Raw genomic sequence first — 18424 nt, forward strand, 5'->3', positions numbered from 1 at the left:
TGAAACGCGTCATCTGACACGTCCATACGTCACTTCCGCTTTGTTGGTTCCTGGATCAGTGCTTTGCGTTTCACGCCTGTCTTCTTCCGGTTCCTGTCCACTGCGACGGCTCTGGCTCCCCATGTCCGCCTAGATGCTGGCTTTCTTTGCGGACACCTCCATCGCCTTGCACCCCAGCGCCCAGCGGTGACCCCGCGGACCATTTGCACATCACAACGCTGACAGCGCTTCCATGAGAACCTGCACTATGCTCTTTGTTCACATCTGAGGAGGACGTCCCTGGACCCATCACTTGTCCTTGCTTTAATCTATCCCATCTTTGTGAGTAGCCATTTGGCTGTTGTTCGTTTATATAATCCCATTAAAGTTTTATGATACTGCACTCAGATTGGCGCTTCTTGCTGTTTCTTACATTGTATTTTCAGAGTTGTTTGCTTCCACTCTCAAGTGACCTGCCGCTGGTGCCTAGTATCAGATTCCTGTGATTCATATACTTTCAGTGACTATATAAAAAAAAAAAAAAAAAAAATTTTTATATACAGTTTTATTGACTATCACACCCTGGATGTTTTAGCAGAGTCCCTATATTATTATTTTTACCATTTTTGATCCTGTACATTCAGGTCACATTTACTCTGGACTTTTTATATGTATGTATATTACTTCATTCTAGCTTGTTTGTATGTTCTTGCGCCATTTATCCTTTTTGTTTATTCTGTAGGTATTGTAGATTCTTATGATCAGTAAAGATCATAATGGAGTGAGGGGAACCTTCCAAGAGATGACGCCACTCTTCCAACGCCAATTTAATTGCAAGAAGTTCCTGATCCCCAATGGCATAATTTCTGCCTGAGAAAATTTTTTGGAGAAGAACGCACATGGTTGACGTCTCTTCTCAAAGAACTGAAGAAGCACAGCTCCCACCCCCATCGAAGAAGCGTCTACTTCAGTAAAAAATGGGTCCCCAGGATTTGGTCTCCTCAAGAGAGGTCCAGAAACAAAGGCCTGTTTCAGATAGTGAAACGCAGAGACAGCCTCGGGAGACCAGTCTTTGGCATTCGCACCCTTCTTGGTCAAAGCGATAATAGGCGTGGCAATGGAAGAGTAATTGCCTATAATAATTTGTGAAGCCAAGAAAGCACTGTGTGGCCTTGAGGCTAGCAGGAAGGGGCCAGTTGGTAATGGCCGAGACCTTTCCGGGATCCATGCGAAGACCCAAACCAGAAACAAAGCATCCCAGAAACAGGACCTCAGCACATTCAAAGGAACATTTCTCCAGCTTGGTAATCGCATGTATGCCGCAGGAAGATCAGAAGATACGGATGTGGTAGCAAAATGGAAGTCTCTCCTTGGGGGCCACCTTGAGAAGACAGGACGAGAAACACGAAGGACCCCAAGCCAGGATCTGCCCAGAGACCCAGTCCACATGTGGAGAGTGGAGCTGTAGCCAAGGAAGGCCCAATACAATGGGGGTAGAGGCCTTGGGTAGAATGAGGAAGGAAATCCACTCCTGATGGAGTATCCCTACCGACATCCTAATAGGTAGCATCTGGAAACAGATAGGGCCCCCTGGGAGCACAGTGCCATCAATTGCTGAGACTACCAGTGGTGTAGCGAGGGGAAGAAGCAGTTCTCCAGTCCATAAAATTGCCGGCAGCCCCCGAGTCCAGATATGCTAGGGCCAATTGGGGAGAAGGGGCTACATGGAGGAACGCCAGAAGAAGAAGACGAGAAGGTGATGTTTCTGGGTCCAATACTCCACCTTCTAAATGTATTAGGCCCAAGCGTTTCCCGGAAGAAGCGAGCAGGAGTCACGAAAATGACCCTTGCCCCCACAATAAAGACACAAGCCCAGAGTTCTGCGTCTAGCATGTTCTTCCGGGTTAGTCTGGTCCGGCCCAGTTACATAGGTTCCTCAGCAGGCAGAGGATGCTCCACAGGGCGACGGGGGAAGAGTTCTGGCTGACTAGGACCTAGGGGGTGCTGGCGTCTTTTTTCTAGGGACCTTTCCTGGAAACCAATGTTAATCTGATTGCACAAGGCTCTTCCTGCTAATTCGTCCTTCACTTGGTCAGAGAGGCCATGTAAAAAGGTTGTTCCAGCTCAATTCAGCTGTGAGGATAAGGAACAGAAGCGCATATTGTCCCACTGAACAAGATTCTTGGCGAAGGCGTAAAAGGGCACTAGCCACTGAAGAAACCCGAGCTGGCTCCTCAAAGATATTACGAAAGAGCTTCAAGAAGTCAGACAGGCTGGAAACCACCGGGTCATTCTTCTTCCACAGGGGGGCAGCCCAGGCTTTTCAGCTACAAAAGTCCGACGGACGCCGCGACCAAATCCGGCGGACAATCCGACCGTGTGTGGTGTGCATCGGACTTCCAACGGACCGTTTCGGTCCGAAATCTGACGTACTTTAGATTTGAAGCCTGTTTCAAATCTTTACATCGTAACTCCGCTGGACTCAGTTCCTGACGGAAAGCCCGTTCGTCTGTATGCTGGTCCGACGGAACAGATACGACGGAGGGGCAGGGTACTGCATCTCACGCTCGCTGCAATAGGAAAAACACATTTTCCTATTGCGGCGAGTGCGGGGCATCCCAGGCCCTTAGGTCTGGTATGGATTTTAAAGGGAACCCCCTACGCCGAAAAAACGGCGTGGGGTCCCCCCCAAAATCCATATCAGACCCCGATCTGAGCACGCAGCCCGGCCGGTCAGGAAAGGGGGTGGGGACAAGCGAGCGCCCCCCCCCTCCTGAACTGTACCAGGCCACATGCCCTCAACATGGGGGGGTGCTTTGGGGGAGGGAGAGCGCCCTGCAGGGCCCCCCCACCACAAAGCACCTTGTCCCCATGTTGATGAGGACAAGGGCCTCTTCCCGACAACCCTGGCCGTTGGTTGTCGGGGTCTGCGGGCGGGAGGCTTATCGGAATCCGGGAGCCCCCTTTAATAAGAGGGCCCCCAACCCTATGTGAATGAGTATGGGGTACATGGTACCCCTACCCATTTACCTAGGGAAAAAGTGTCAATAATAAAACACACTACACAGGTTTTTAAAGTAATTTATTAGACAGCTCTGGGGGGGTCTTCTTCTGACTTTGGGGGTCCCTCCGGTTCCTCTTCTCCCGGCGTCCGATTGGTTCTTCTCCGCTCTCTCTGGCCTCTTCTCCCAGTGTTCCAGTTCTTCTGCAGCTCCTCCGCTATCTTCATGCCACTCTTTTGCCAGCGGAGGCCCGGACTTCTGGCTTCTGGGCTTCTTCCCTCGCCAAAGGTCAGGGTCATGAGCAGACAGGAATAGTTGAGAACACGCCAAGGTCAGTAACAGAAACAAATGTAGAGCACACGGCAGGCAGGAAACAGGAAGCCAAAACACACAAAGGTTGATCAGCAGGGCTGGCCTGCAGTGCAGAGGTTAATATAGAGTTCTCTGATAGGAGCTGGGGTGGAGCCATGCTAGAGGAGAGATTATAAAAGCAGTCAGGTGAGAGTCAGCTAGTCTCTAGACATGGAGACAGGTAAGCTGACAGACAAAACTCTATCGCATAATCATGACATTCACACTGTGCAAAATGATACATGTAGATGCATGAGGCAATGTATGTCTCAGGATATATCCAGAACATATATATATATGTGAGGATAAAAAAAATGATACATATCCATACATACAGGTAGGACACATTTAAAAATATGCAAGGGAGTCATATAAAATAACCTCTATCTTACAGAACTACCAATACTTACAAATAGTTCCCGCCACCCCCATGCTGTAAGAACCTGAGGGTAAATAAATGAAAGTTATAACCTTGTTGAAAATAGATTCTATTTTAATAAAGATAAAATAATAATAAATTAATAACAGTAATGTCTTTTATTGATATTTATATAATAGTTGAAATTTCAATGCTTTTGTTGATACCACCAGGCGAGAGAACATCGAGATTATAAATCCAGAAAGTTTCTCTGGCACAGAGTTTCTTAAATCGTTCGGCCACCAGAAGAGAACTGGGTATCTGCTCCATTACTCACACTTGTAGCCCGTTGGTGAGCCTCAGCAAAATGTCTCGGAACACTATGTGGATCACCCACTCAATGAGTCTCCTATGTTCACCAAATCTCGTTCTCAGGGCTTGTATAGTGCGGCCTACATAAATTAGGCCACGCAGACAAGTGAGCCCATATACTACGAAATCTGAGGAACAGTTGAAAAAATCTTTCAAATGGTAATTTTTGCCTTTTGTGCTGAAGGATTTCTGACCATGCTTCACAAATTTGCATGTCTTACAGAGAGCCTTACGGCACTGGTACATTCCTACAAGTGGTATAAGGACTGGCTTGGATGGGGGAATTGTGCTCTGTCTAAGTTTACTGGGAGCGATTCTGTTTTTGAGATTAGGTGCTTTACGGTAATTTACCTTGGAATGTTTGGGAATAATAGTACTAAGATGCAGATCCTGTTGTAAGATGTTGCAATGATTGGCTAGTATTTTCTCCATCTTTTTGGTGATTCACCAGAACCCAGGCGGCAGCGATCCCATTTAATCCCTCAATCCTCCATTAATATCGCCAGTGCCAGATTTGTCCTTTGTTCACCTAATTGGACCATATGTGCAAGTTTGAAACTCCTGTATACACAAGAAATATTTATCTCAATCCCTGGCAACTGAGCTCAGAGTACAGCTAGAAAAAAACGCCATTCTGCTCTTACATAATACCATATATAATAAGTCCAATTGACTAAGATCAGTCGTACCTATTAAGAATATGGCAATAAACCCAGCAAAACTCTGGTTAACAATTTAAAGTGGTTGTAAAGGCTCAGGGTTTTTTACCTTTATGCATTCTAAAACCTTTTGTGTGCAGCAGCCCCCCGTCCCCCTAATACTTACCTGAGCCTGATCTCGATCCAGTGATGTGCATGAGAGCCTTGGCTCTCCCGGGTTTCTCCCTCCTCACTGGCTGAGACTGAGCGAGACTGCTAAGGTGCCTCCGTAGCAAGCTGCTTTCTATAGGGGCAATAGACAGCAGGGAGGGAGGGAAGGGCCAGGAGTGGCCAAAGTTATTCCTAATTTTCCTTTCCATAATATTCACATTAAATTCTTAAGGTCTAAAGGTCTTAAGGTCTAAAAAACCCCAATCATTGTCAAGATCTTTGAGATCAAATTTCCTTTCTTATTTAGGGTTGCCCTCTGACGATGGCATAAAAATATTTGGCTGGTGAGAAATGCAATTCTTAAAATGAACGTTATGCCCAGGGAGTTATACCTTTTCCAAATCCTCCCAATCCCGATACCAATGCATTTTTTGAAAGCAATGCTTATATGGGCCCAAACCCACCCAGGAACTTGGTATCCTTATCTTGTGCATAATTGCCAAAAGTTCATGGAGGAATGGCCTTTCCAGATCTTTTAAAATACTTCCAGGCTACATGTCTTGCCAGGGTACTGGTATGGTATAGAGATTTTGATCATAAACAGTGGATCACATTGGAAGAACTCAGCTCTACTATTCCCCTTCCCTGCCTTCCCTGGTTTGGACGAAACATACTAAAACCTTTAGGAACCATATGACAATTGGCTAACTCTTGACTACCTTGACACAAGGAAGCCAGACTACATATCCTGACCAAACTGCCACATTGTTGACCAACATAATGAGTAACCCAAGTTTTCCCCCTGGTCTAATAGACAATTTTGCACATTTTTTATTGACAGTGCCTTCAGACCTGAAGATTTTTTTGTGTGTCATATTCCTCAAAAGTGTACTAGTACTAAAACCCATGCTAAATCCTCCATTAGACAATTGGAGACTTCAGCAAATGACTCTACTAGTTCTTCTCTACTACTTTTAATTGGGGTATTTCACATTAGCAATTGATGCTATTTGAATACCTCAGCTCGGAATTAAGTCCATGTGCTCACACATTTTCAGCAGCTCTTAAAACTTTTATACAACCAGCTTGCATGCAGATGCTTCCAATGGGCTTTACTGTATTGAGTGCTTTCTAGTTTGTTATGCTTTATTGTTTGACTGTTGGCCTCTGATTGCCCTGCTTGCATTCTCTATATAACTGTGTATTGCATGTAGGTTAATTGCACTGTTTAGTTATCTTGACCTGCAGAGTTGGTAAGGCCTGACAAGCAAGGGTTAACTCTGCTGGTTAGGTTTTCCCAGGTATTTTAGGAAGAACTGCCCTCTGCTGGGCAAACAGGCAATAGGTTTTGCTGATTATGCTGAGTCATGCGGCTCTCACATGTTAATTCGCCTGAGAAGTTTATGAATATAAGAGATCACCACACTGAGAGTGAGACACTCTATGCATGGGAAGGGAACAGGAGCTGAAATAGGATGCAATTGCTATATTGCTGCTTAACCACCCTTTGTGGAAGCCCAGTCAGGGTTCCAAGGGCATGGACTCATGCTGTAAGGACTTTCTCACCTAATTAAGGTATTACTACCTCATGGAGACAAGGAGACAAGATGAGTTTGAGAAGATGCAGTACAAATATCTTACATACGGTGAAGCTATTTGGAGGAGGCTATATTGCCATTGCTAATGTCTACAGTACTAGTGTTGAATGCATAAGCAGCCAGCCAGTTGAGAAGCGTTGTGATTTGGCAAATTTGATGGAGAGTAGTGAAGGAGCTTGTGTGCTTGGGCTCCTTCTGTAGTGACAGGTACCCCAATATGGGGCCAACATTTTGGCACAGGGCAACCTAGGGACCCAACCTGCAAGTCAAAGAAGATGGAGTGGGACCTAGAGCTGCACGATTAATCATTAAAGAATCGAGATCGCGATTCTACCCCCCCTTGCAATCTTAACACAGTATTTCCTCGATTCAGTGCAGAGAGTTCTCTGCTCAAGCCGACAGCTGTCAAAAAAACCCCAAAAAACAGGTAGCTGCCAAGTTTATCACAACATCGCTTAGGTGGAGATAAAGAGAAACATTGTAACATTTTGTTCTTTCAGATCAAAGGAATGAACTTCTGTCTGTAGATGAGGTTAGTTTAACCACTTAAAGACTAAACCTTTTTCTGACACTTGTTGCTTACAAGTTAAAATCAGTATTTTTTGCTAGAAAATTACTTGGAACCCCCAAACACCTGTTCTCCCCTCCCCCCCTCCACGCTCCTTTCCCCATATATTTATATATTTAAAGACTAGTGACAGAAGTATATATGTATCATTATCTCACATGCCCTATACCAGATAATTTGGTCTGTGACACAGAATGATTGTGTAGTGGTCACCTTCCTGTATGTTAGTAGGTGAACCTGTTTATTGCCATAGAGTGGGGGTCGGCAACCCGTCGATCGTGTGCTACCTGTCGACCGCGGGTAGGTGACAGGTAGACCGGGAACAGGTCTGTGCCGCCAACCCATGCTTCCTACTGCTAGCTGCTGGTCCTCTCCAGTACTTTCTCTGCCCTCAGCCTCCTCCACCGAGCCTGTAGTCCTCTTCTCTCCCTCCCCTTCTGCCTCCTCTGCCGCTGTCATCAGTGAACAGCAAAGACTGAGAGGCAGCACAGCTCAGGACGGAGGGCGGGGGAAGGAGCTAGCCAAATTAACTTTTCTAGTTAACCTGCAGGTGATTGGTTGCTAGGTCCTAAACAACCAGCTTGTTAATATGAATAGTCACTTGGCCAACTCCTGCTCCCACCCCCCTGTCCAGAACTGTGCTGCCTCTTGGTCACCTGTGTTTATAAGTAGGATACTATGGGAGGGAAGGGGGTCTGAACGCAAAGCACACCCGATCCCTGCATTCTGAGTGTAACGCACTCCTGATCCCTGCATTCTGAGTGTAACGCACTCCTGATCCCTGCATTCTGAGTGTAACGCACTCCTGATCCCTGCATTTCGAGCATAACGCACTCCTGATCCTTGCATTATGAGCAAAACACACTCCTGATCCCTGCATCCTGAGTGTACCACACTCCTGATCCCTGCATTCTGAGCGTAACACACTCCTGATTCCTGCATTCCTAGTGTAATGCATTCTTGATCCCTGCATTCTGAGCGTAACGCACACCTGATCCCTGCATTCTGAACGTAAGGCACTCCTGATCCCTGCATTTTGAGCGTAACTCACTCCTGATCCCCGTATTCTGATCCCTGCATTCTGAGCGTAACGCGCGCTTGAACCCTGCATTCTAAGTGTAACACACTGCCAAACCCTGCACCCTCTTTTTTTTATGTCCACTACGTTTGAGATCTACATTTGGGGTTAACAATGTATGACCTGCAGTAGATCACAAAGGCAGTGCATTTTCAATACGGTGCAGGAAACACACATGGAACATGCCTTTCTGGCACCGCGTTCTGATGTGAACTGGCCCTAACAACAGGACAGTGTGCCCCGTGGCCTTTGACTATCTTCAGTGTTGTTCAAGTAGATCTCCATCTCTCTAAGATTGCCTACCCCTGCCATAGAGTTTATATGCAACTCCTGTTATTCCTGTTAATCCTGTCCCTTCTGGTCTGAGATTCTTTAGCTAGTGTTAGCTCAGAGCTCAGTAATCCGCATAGGCTAAAGTCAGGTTAGGCATCGAATGGCCCATCGGTAATTAAATATCTAGTTGCATGACAGTTTGGAAGCTACTTGGGACTAAGCTTCTGCAGGTGAGAAGCTGTGTTCCAGGCTGGTTGGACAATAGTTGGAGGATCTCCCCATCATCGCTGACACCAAGATGGACCCTGTATAGTGGTCATCCTCAGGGGCCTCTGCAACTGGACTTTACTGCAAAATTCACCTGGCCGTACACTGGAAAAGCTCATATTATTCCCATTCTGGTGTACATCTTTATATATGTATGATTAATGTTATATGCCAGAGGCAGTAGTTTCCCTTCGCCCAACTACTTTGATTAGATTACTGGTTAATTTCCCAGGATTTCTGCCAACAAAAACACCGTCCTAAATAGAGGCACTGCCAACTTTAATATCAAACCCACTCTTCTACTTATTTAAGGTTCTAGTTCTTTTATTTACCTACAGTTTTAGCGCAATATCCTGTTTGGGAAGGACCATTTCTCTTAAACCCCCCAAAAGAGGCCTAGATTTGGTGGCACTGCTGTTATAGAAGTTTTACAGTAGTGTGGAGGAGTAAAATAATCTAGAGCAGCATCTTCAACCTACTATTAAATGGCACAATCCACTCCTAGGTGGAATGATGGACTTACCCTGTACCTTTCTACTGGTTCCTCAAAAAGAAGAACCCGTATCAACTGGCTATTCTCACAAGATGGGTACTTTAGTCAAACTGACTGACATATTTACAGGCAGCACATTATAGGAAGTTAAAAGTGTTTATAGTAATGTTCATGTGCCACAAAGAGAAGAAAGTGTTGAAGTCTGGAAAGAATACACTCTCTGATGTCTAAGGGAGTGGTCCTGTTCAAAAGAAGGCAAGTGATATTATGTCACTGAAAGTCTGTGGTCCCCAGCTGCAGAGTTAATCCATCTGTACTGAGACATGAATGAGGGAGTAAGTGCAACTGACTACATAAAGGTACTGTCTGATCACTTTAAGCCACTGTCCTGCTTCCAAAATCTAAGCACTGACAGTGTGATCTCTATAACTGATTCAGTTGTGGCGAGATATCTTAACTTACAGTCTCAGTAGCTTGACAGACAGTGACTCAATCCAAATGACATCTTGCAGATCGTAGAAAGCTTTAATCCAAAACTTGCAGATCATAACAGGTGAACATTGGATAGGTAAAAAAAGGTTAGAAGCTGTTTGGCTACCATGCACAGCTGCACCAAATTTGGAGTATTCTAGTTTTAATAAATCTCCCGTAGTGTGTCTAGCTCCAGCAGAATACAGTACATGTGGTAAATGGAGGCTAACGAGTGAAGAAAAAGAGTGGGACTGGCTATATAGAGCATTCCCTAGCTACAGAGTGTGATAGAGACAACATTATTAAAGGCAAACAAACAATGCATGTGTAACATAATACTCCCTATTGAAATCTATTATTTCAAATATCAAACTATTGAAAGGTAAGTCCAACCATTGCATGTGAAAACTCTAATCCAGAAACACATGAAAGAGAAGAAAGGGTCTACTATGCCTGTCAAGAGAAAGTACTGGGAGGCAGCTCCAGGAGTAGGGATTGCATCTCTGTTGGTTGGAATCTGGTTGCACTCAATGAGAGTGGGCAATGATATTTCTAAACTGCTATTCATGGGAGCTACTACAAGACCAATGGCTCTCCTGCCATGTTTTGTCACGGGAGGATTACCTGTGGACAGATTGGGACTATCTTGAAATAGATGAAGTGCTTGCACGTAATCATCACTTTCGCATTCTATGCACTTAATAGTAGCCTTAATAGAGTCTTAAGCATGCCGTTCTGTGGAAGCACAGCATTTGAAGCAAACCCCAAATTTCTTTAAAAGCTCTTTGCATTCCTGCAAGGATTACTTTCTGAAGCCAATACATTTTCTAAGCCAGTGTGGTTTGTTATGTATGGGGCATTGCCAATTTGGGTTTTCGATTTTCTTATTCTAATCAGTCTTTTCAGGGACTGGAGCAGGTTCTGGTAGCATATCAGTTTTTTCACAGACACTGGACCTCTGTGATCTCTGTGAAATATGTGTGCTTGCAGGCCTTGGAGAAGATTGATCGAGAGGGTTGGACTCCCCCAAAGGAAAAACTTGGATCATTCTTAGTATCTGCAATTCTCCAAATAAACTGACAGAAGTAGAAAAAGGACGGAAAGGAACCTTTTTTTCTTCCTTATACCTTGATCCAAGTGATGTCCATTTTTCCTGTATACCATAAGGTTACTTAAAGACTATTGGGCTGACTTAATGAGCAGTATCTAGGTAACTGAGGCCCCGTAGGTGGGCATCAGCTTTGGTAGTTGAAGCTCCAAGAGAAAGTCACTGAGCTCTTGAAACTTTCGATTGCGTATGCTAGATATTTTTGGGAAGCTGTGCTGTCCCAAGCAGTGTTAAGACCTGCAGGAGGGTTGTCAATATAAACAGCTTTGAGTCCTTTGATACATTCAGCAGATTGAGGACCTAGCCACCTAATAAGCAGATATTGTTCTGTAGATCTGTAGTTGTGACATCTGGTTCACTGATTGTGGCCTTGAAGGTGGATTTCCAGCCTCTGTAGTTTTCAGGATTGTCAACGAACTTGGTGAGACCTGTCTTGGTGAGCTCTTTGTGAAGCATATATTTAGCAGATTGTGACGTGTCTGTGTTTTCAGGCTTGGATGCACAGCTGCATGCAGAACAAAGCAACAACATTAGCCGCTACATCTGTTTTTTTGCCTGATTTTAATGTTTTTATGTAAGAGTCCAATTCACAGCACTTTAATAAATGTATTTGAGTTCACCTTATATACTACACCATTGGAGGCTTGTCTTTTCTTCTCTCTTTCACTACATCATTCATACCTCATTGGAGTATACTGGAACAACTATATGAATGCGAGTATGAATTGAGAAGAAACCGCTAGAGCCATGGCCATTCGATGAGAACCAATTTGAGACCCATTCCAATGCTATACCAAGATCCATACATCTGGTTACATTGAGCGATGCTTGATTCTTCATACATCTAAGGTGAGAGTTTTGGGAGACTGGTGGCATTAGGAAATCATCTGTGAAGACATCCATGATCCTCCTTTGACTTTTTATTGGCTACTTAGCCACGTCTTATTTAATCATTTATTATTTGCACTCTGCACTCCTGGACATCACGTTTTACTCACCCAACGAATAGAGAGAACTTTGCACAACAATTTATTATCATTTTTATTCTATTACTACAGTGCACTTTATTATTGTTGTGAAATTAACTGTTCTTCACATTGTTGTGTGTGATTTTATATGATAGCGCAAGATCACTATTGCTTTTTATTTTTTAGGCACTGTATTCTGACATTGGTTGAGGGATACAGCTGCTGTAGCTGAGAACTGGCGTTTTGGGAGAAAGTGTGAGGAATATGATGCATACGATGCAACTGAGTGTCTGCTGCTGTTATGTTCTTCACTTTTGTGAGCAGCTTGCTCTAAAACAATTAAAGGATAAGTTCACCTTTTTGAACATGTTACATGTTCCACCCATATTTAGGGTGAAACATGTAACATCTTCAAGCAGCTACAACCTCTCCCCTCTCCCCCCTGTGACAGCAAGCGGGCATCTTCTCTGGGCTCCCACTGTTGTTGTATGACAATAATGTGGCTGCGTGGGGCTCCGCCCATCCGGCCGCATCATTCATTCACAGAGTTCTGTGAATGGTAAACTACAAATACCAATAGACTTTGCAGCTCTTGGTTTGTAGTTCTCAATGAACTAACATGGCGCTGTTGAGCGCTTTAGTAGTTCATTGTCTCTTCTTGTTAGTGTGTATCTGCCTGCCCGTACGAGGCACGAGCAGACAGATACACTGAAAAGTCTGCAGGAGTCCTGCATGGCATCCACGATCTGTTGATCGTGGATGCAATACTTTACAGGCTCCAAATAAAAAAAAAAATAAATCCACATTTTTTTACCTGCAAAAAAGAGGTGCATTTATTTATTTATTAAAAGGTGAACTTATCTCTTAGCCTTGCCATGGCTGTGGCATTCTCCAAAGCTTCCATCTCTGCTAATGTGCGTACAACTTCTGCTTCCCCTTCTGCCTCCATCCGTGCTTTCTTGTGTGCAGTTTCTGCAGCTTCTGCTTGCCTCTCTGTTTTTTTGTTGGCAAAGGCTGCCTGAATTTTAGAAACTTCAGCATCAGTAGGGGCTGTAATAAATTGTTGGCTGAGAGTGGAAGATCTTGATTGTAGAGACTTGACAGATAGGGAGAGTACCTTGAGATTTAGGTAATTCTCACCTCTATCTTTGTACTAAACTGTCTCTCTCTAGATTAAGCGCGTTTAATTTTTACTGTGACTCTTCTGTGTTGTACCACTTTAACAGTAAATGTAAGGCATGGCCTTTGATAACTCTCATAGGTAGCAATGAATTGTTTAAGATCACTCTCTAGTTGAAGTATCTCATGAGAAGGCTGAGAAAGGGATGACATGCAATAAACTGTTTTAGTCCATAGATAATTGACATTAGCCAGCAGTTCTGTCAGGGCTGGGCTCAGCCATTCCTGCAAGCGCTTTACCACCTCGGTGCCACGACCTCACCCTGCACAGGTTGCGTGGGCGCATACAGTACCTGGTGCATTGGAAAAGATACGGTCCGGAGGAACGCTCTTGGGTTTCATCCTTGGACGTACATGCCCCTGTCCTCCTCCATGATTTCCATAGACATTATCCCCTCAAGCCTGGTGGTCCTCCGAAGGGGAGGGGTCATTGAGGAAGGGGCACTGTCAGGGCGGGGCTCAGCCCTTCCTACTCTGAGCTGGCCGCTCAGCTGTTGGCTAATTGCCAGCTCCTATCTCTCCACAGTTACTCAGCTGTTGATGATATCCTGCTTGTCAGTCCTGCCTACTTAAGCCGTCCAGCCCAAAGGATCTCTGCCTTCGCCTTGGTCAACATCACAGAGACTATTTCCTGCATTCCTGTTAAAGACTTGCTTCTGGCTCCAGATCCTGCTTGCTGTTTTACTACGCTCCCTGACGTTTGGCTTGTCTGACTATCCGTTCCGGTTACCGAACTTTGGCTATGTTTTGACTATGCTTGTTCTATTTACATTTATTATTAAACAAGTTAACTGTACTTCTGTCTCGGTCTGATTTCATGGTTTCTGACAGTAGGCGAAGGCCATGAATTCAGAAGATACAGTGAATCCACTTGCTTTTAATATTTTGGTAATATTTTTTCCAGATTGGATGAGTAAGATCACCGCATAAATCAGTTTGCCATGGTGTTGCAAACGCTCCTGAGTCGCTCACCTGGAATCTCCTACTGTGGCTGCTCCAGCACAACCACTTCCCCAGCGATTTGGGGGTGATCCAGTCCAATGCAGAGGGTTTCTCAACCAGGTTGAGATATACTTTGAGATGCTGCCCCAGGCGTTTCCCACGGACAGAAGCAAAGTAGGTTTTGTGATATATTTGCTTTCTAAAAGAGAGCCTTGGCCTGGGCAAACCCTCTATGGGAAACGCAAAAACCTGTTGTCTTGAGTTACCCTGAGTTTGTGGCCTCCTTTAAAAGGGTATTTGATGTTCCCACATGCTCTGCTTCTGCTGCCAAGTGTCTCATGTCCATCAAACAGAGTACAAGAACTGTTGCCGACTACGCCATTGAATTCCGTACTCTGGCAGCAGAGGTTGCTTGGAACAATGAGGCCCTCATGGCTGCTTTTTCTCATGGTCTCTCGGATTCTATCAAGGATGAGATAGCAGCCCGAGATATACCCACTGAGCTGGAAAATTGATCATGTTTACCATCATCATTGACTCCAGACTCAGAAAAAACTCTCTTTCAAGGAGCGCTTGCGGAAGCCTCCTGTACCTTTGCCTCCGAGTTTTGCAGTCCTCCCTGTGCCTCCCTCACCTCCCATGCCTCCTGGTACAGAGTTGGTCAGTGAAGATGAACCCATGCACTTGGGCTTTACGTGTCTCTCTGCAGATGAGAGAACCTTTAGGAGGAGGGAGAGATTGTGCCTTTATTGTGGCCAGGCAGGTCACTTTTTGAAGTCTTGTCCTACCCGTCCAGGGAACGCCCGAACCTTGAGGTTCTGTCACGGACAGACCTTAGGTGGCATTGTCTCGTCCCCAGTTATCCAGAAGGATAAGCCCCTGGTTTCGGTCACCCTTTCTTGGGCTGAGTCATCCGTCGAGATACAGGCTCTAATTGACTCTGGGGCTGCAAGCTTGTTCATTGATGCTGCCTTTGTATCAAAGCACTCGATTCTGCTGCAGCTGCGTGACACTCCACTTGCCACTGAGGCTCTTGACGGGAGATTCCTACAGCCTGCCCATGCGACTCATGAGATGGTTCGATTGTCCATGGCCATAGGGGCTCTTCACCATGAGAATCCAAGTCCAAGTTATTTCCTCACCTAAGTTTCCACTGGTTATTGGTTATCCTTGGTTACAGAGGCACAACCCCTCTTTTGATGGTTCCATGCTGAGGTTCTCTCCTGGTCACCACAATGCAGTAAGACATGCTTCCAGACGGTAGCTGTGCACCTCTTCATTTTCCTCCCTGCCGGAGGAGTACCGCGATTTTAGCGATGTCTTTAACAAAGGTCAAGCCGGTAGGTTGCCTCCATACCGGCCGTATGATTGCGCAATTGACCTTCAACCTGGTGCCATACCCCTTCATGGCCGGGTTTACCCTTTGTCAGTGTTGTAGGATAAGGCCATGGAGGAATATGTTGCAGAGGTTTCATCCACAAATCCTCCTCTCCTGTTGGTGCTGGAAGTGGAAAACTGTGTTTAATACCAGAACAGGCCATTATGAGTACCTCGTAATATCTTTTGGCCTTTGTAACGTCCCGGCAGTTTTCCAGGAATTTATTAATGATGTCCTCCGAGATTTGTTGCAGTTATGTGTGGTGGTTTATCTCGATGACATCCTTATATTTTCCAAGTCCCTGGAGAGCCACCACACAGATGTCTGTCGTGTGCTTCAGATACTAAGAGAGAACAATCTCTATTGTAAAATGGAGATGTGCAAGTTCCATCGTGAACAGGTTAAATTCCTGGGTTATGTCATTTCCACTGCTGGTTTTTTCGATGGACCCAGAGAAACTTTCAGCAGTCCTACAGTGCCCCCGACCCGTGGGTTTACATCCTCTGCAGCGTTTCCTGGGCTTTGCCAACTATTATCAGAAGTTTATTCTCTGGTCAACCCCTGACTGATATGACCAGAAAGGACGGTAACCCACAGAGTTGATCTCCGGAGTCCGTTAAGGCCTTTGAGAGTCTCAAGGCTGCCTTTGTTTCTGCTCCTGTGTTGGCACATTCTGATCCTACGTTACCTTTTATCCTGGAGGTTGATGCTTCTGAGACTGGTGTTAGTGCCCTTCTGTCTCAGCGTACTACCTCTGAGAGCGCTTTACATCCTTGTGGCTACTTTTCCAAGAAATTGTCACCTGCGGAGTGCAATTACGAGATTGGTGAAAGAATGGAGACATCTCCTCGAAGGTACCACTGTGCCGGTTCTCATTCTTACTGACCATAAGAATCTCACATTCTTGTCTGAGGCTAAATGCCTCTCTCCCAGAAGGGCAGGATGGGCTCTTTTCTTGTCAAGTTTCAATTGTCTCATTCTTACCCAGTACTAAGAGTCTAAGGGCTGACGCCTTGTCATGACAAAATTTCCAAGCTGGAGTCGGTTCTGGCTCCTGTGATTCCTCCTGATCGTATTCTGGCTACAGTTCGCAACAGGCTCACTTCTCCTTTGGGTGACAAAATTCTTGCTGCTCAGGTCCATGCTCCTCCTGAGAAACCTTGTGACCGCTGCTTTGTCCCAGAGAGTCTCCGTACTGCCGTGCTCCAGACTTACCATTCTCCCAAAGCTGCTGGCCACCCTAGCAAGAATTCTTTTGGGCCATTTCCCAACAATTCTGGTGGCCTAGTCTACATGCTGATGTAACCGCCTTCATAGCTGCCTGTTCTGTGTGTGCTCAGAGTAATGCCGCGTACACACGGTCGGACTTTTCGTCTACAAAAGTCCAACGGACGCCGACGGACTAAAGCTGGCTGGTAATCCGATCGTGTGTGGGCTTCTCCGGACTTTCAGCAGACTTTTTCAGCCTCAAATCCGACGGACTTTAGATTTGAAACATGCTTCAAATCTTTACGTCGTAACTACGACGGACCCCGAAATCCGCTCGTCTGTGTGCTAGTCCGACGGACAAAAACCCATGCTAGGGCAGCTATTGGCTACTGGCTATGAACTTCCTTATTTTAGTCCGGTGTACGTCATCACGTACGAATCCGTCGGACTTTTGTGTGGTCGTGTGTAGGCAAGTCCGTTCGTTAGAAAGTCTGCTGCAAGTCCGCCGAAAGTCCGCCGGAAGTCTGTCGGACAGGCTGTCGGACTTTTGTAGACGAAAAGTCCGACCGTGTGTACGCGGCATTAGACTTCACGACACCTTCCAGTGGGCCTCCTACAACCCATACTCAAATGAGAGAGGCCCTGGACCCACCTGTCTATGGATTTTATTGTGGAGTTACCCAACTCCCAAGGCAACACAGTTATCCTTGTGGTGGTTGACCGGTTCTCAAAGATGTGTCATTATATTCCACTAAAGAAGTTTCCCACTTCTAAGGAATTGGCTTCCATTTTTGCTTGGGAGATCTTTCGCTTACATGGGCTATCCAAGGTAATTGTCTCGGACAGGGTAGTCAGTTTATGTCCTGGTTCTGGCGAGCATTTTGCGCACAGTTGGGAATTCAGCTTGCTTTCTCCTCTGTTTATCACCCGCAGTCTAATGGGACCACAGAATGAGCCAATCAGTCCTTGGAGCAATTCCTACGTTGCTATATTTCTGACCATCATAACAACTGGTCAGACCTGTTACCATGGGCAGAGTTTGCTCACAACAGTGCCTTGAATTCTGCTTCCCGATGATACATGCTAACCACAGACGCCTGCCTGTGCCTTCCTACCAGGTTGGGAACAGGGTCTGGCTGTCATCTCGCAACCTCCAACTTTGTGTTCCCTCCCTGAAGTTCCCACCTCGGTTTATTGGGCCTTTCCGTATTCTTCACAAGATTAACCCAGTGGCTTACGCATTAGACGTTCCTTCTAATATGTGCATTTCAAATGTATTTCATGTCTCCTTATTAAAATCTTTGGTCTGCAACCGCTTTACCACCTCGGTGCCACGACCTCACCCTGCACAGGTTGCGTGAGCGCATACAGTACCTGGTGCATTGGAAAAGATACGGTCCGGAGGAACGCTCTTGGGTTTCATCCTTGGACGTACATGCCCCTGTCCTCCTCCGTAATTTCTATAGACATTATCCCCTCAAGCCTGGTGGTCCTCCGAAGGGGAGGGGTCATTGAGGAGGGGGCACTGTCAGGGCTGGGCTCAGCCCTTCCTACTCTGAGCTGGCCGCTCAGCTGTTGGCTAATTGCCAGCTCCTATCTCTCCACAGTTACTCAGCTGTTGATGATATCCTGCTTGTCAGTCCTGCCTACTTAAGCCATCCAGCCCAAGGATCTCTGCCTTCGCCTTGGTCAACATCACAGAGACTATTTCCTGCATTCCTGTTAAAGACTTGCTTGGCTGACATCCCTTCTGGCTCCAGATCCTGCTTGCTGTTTTACTACGCTAATGTCCGTCTCCCTGACGTTTGGCTTGTCTGACTATCCATTCCGGTTACCGAACTTTGGCTATGTTTTGACTATGTTTGTTCTATTTACTTTTATTATTAAACAAGTGTGATTTAACTGTACTTCTGTCTTGGTCTGATTTAATGGTTTCTGACAAGTTCTTCTTTGTAAGGCTTATATTTCTGTTAAACCTTCCAAGTTGGTTTAACCAAATGTTTACTTGTCTGCTTAGTTCC

The sequence above is a fragment of the Aquarana catesbeiana genome, linkage group LG06, assembly GCF_042186555.1.
Source record: "Aquarana catesbeiana isolate 2022-GZ linkage group LG06, ASM4218655v1, whole genome shotgun sequence".
Lineage (NCBI taxonomy): Eukaryota > Metazoa > Chordata > Amphibia > Anura > Ranidae > Aquarana > Aquarana catesbeiana.